Source organism: Arachis ipaensis, chromosome B05 (assembly GCF_000816755.2).
Source record: "Arachis ipaensis cultivar K30076 chromosome B05, Araip1.1, whole genome shotgun sequence".
NCBI lineage: Eukaryota > Viridiplantae > Streptophyta > Magnoliopsida > Fabales > Fabaceae > Arachis > Arachis ipaensis.
In genome coordinates this window covers 111,640,341-111,642,574 of record NC_029789.2, presented here as the reverse complement: position 1 = coordinate 111,642,574, position 2,234 = coordinate 111,640,341, and positions in this window count along the sequence as shown.

Below are 2,234 nucleotides of genomic sequence, written 5' to 3'. Positions count from 1 at the left end.
ACCCTAACCCGTCCTGCCCCTATAACTATTAAAATCTAACAAATAAAATAAAATTTTAAAATTTATATAACCATCATCATATAAATAACATAAATTAAGGCAAAAATTTAAATATGATACAATATTGTTAATTATTTTACGAATTATTTTATATATATTACATATATATACTGGGGCGAGGTCCGACCCCGCCCCATCCTACCCAAGATCCAGCCTCGCAAAAAATTCGCGCTGAACGGATAGGAGCGTGGTGGTTATCCACGAATTCGGGTAAGGTTGCCACTCCTAATGAGCAAATTAGGAGAAATTAGGGTTAGTCTTAGGGTTAGGAAAAAAGGAATAAAGGTAGTTTAGAAATTTTAAGAAAATATAGGATATAAATTCTTAATTATGCAAATAAAATTATATAGTTAACATCTTAAAAGTTATAAAATATTCTTAAATTGTGACAAACAAATAATGTATTACAAAAATATTAAATTTTGTGATAAATTAACTCTTCGTTACAAAACAATTGTAACTTTTGAAATAAATGGAAATTTTGTTACAAACTATTTTAAATTTTTGTAACAATTTAATATTTTATTATGAGAGATTATAAACTTTTGTAACAAAACACTATTTTGTGACAAAAACCACCACAAGTTGTAATTAAAAAAAATTATGTTGTTATAAAATATTAGAATATTTTGTAACAAATTTTTATGTTATTACAAAATATTCTTATTCTGTAACAATAATTACTTTTTTTTAAAAAATAAGAATTTGCAACAATTTAAAATTTTGATACAAAATTTTTCATGTAGATTGCTAGAATACATGTATAAATAATGGTGTTATGCATATTTTTAGCAAATCTTAGTTGGTTCGATATCTAATGGTGTGAGAGTGAAACCTACTCCTCTTTTGAACAAGTACCAGTTTTCAAATGTGCACCAAAGATCCTTCTTTGAACGAAACAAATAGAAAAGAAAAAAAAGAACTGGAGTACATTTAAAAGGTTAAATTAAATGGAAAGTAAATGCAGGAAGATAAAACTGAGAAGTGAAAGTAAACAAACAAAATCAAAGGATTCTGAAATTAAAATTGCTATTTGAAATTTAAAAGGAAGAAGAAGAGTACATTGTAAAAGGGAAATAACTTGCATAAAAGGAAATTACAGATGAATTTGAAAAGAAATATAAAGACATGGAAGGAATCTTATAGAGAAGAAAGCTCTTGGTAGACTCAGAAAGTTACTGGGGATGTGAGTGTGCGAGAGTGTTTTTTGAAACCGAATTCCAACCTTTGTTTCTTCTAAATTTCGTTCATTTGTAGACTTCTTCGACTAATCCTAAACTCTCACCTACCCCCTCTAAAGATTATGAAAAGTAACTGTTCCCGCCAAGTACACAAGATCACATAACCACTTATAGGATCTATATCCCTTTTCTTTTTTGAAAGAAGCCTCATTGAATCACACATCACTATATCAGCACACTGTCTTCGATCAACCTTAGGGCACTTGATCTTCAAAGCTTTGACAAGGATTTCTTTGATTCTCATTCATTTGTACATCGATCGCAATGTCTTTGATTTGCATAATATTGACCAACAAATTGCCGTCTTAGGATTATCATTATCGTCGAAACCAAGCCTTGAAGACGGAACATTAAATACCTAAAGAAAATGAAAAATACCTTAAATATCACAATTAATTAAAAATTAAAAGAGATCTTGGAAAACGCATTCCCTAACTGCCCACATTTACACAATCCCATTAATTACACCCACTTCGCATGATTCTACTTAATTACTTTTCCCTCTCTTTTAAACTTTAAACCTTCTAGTAATTGCAAACTTAAAAATCCTAAAACCTTCAAATTCAAAGAGCTTTTTCTCATAACTTCACGCGTTCTCCTTGACAGTTACAAGAAGCTTCAAGTTACAGGATTTTTCTTTAACCTTTTCTCTAGTATGTTTCTATCTTATCTTATATGCTTTATTTCATAGATTTCTTTTTCTTCGATTTCATTAAACATACTCCTCACAAAACTTAATTTTATTTCCTCTGTTACACAGAAATGGATACATCATCCTCTCTTGTGACCTCCTCAGCTAAGGTTAAAGGAAAACAAACTGCCGAGCAACTAGAAGAACAAGTCACCACCAAAGTTTTCAAACAATCAACCTTAAAGATCTTATCTCAAACAACAGATACCTTATTGAAGTCCCCATCGATATAACAAATGACA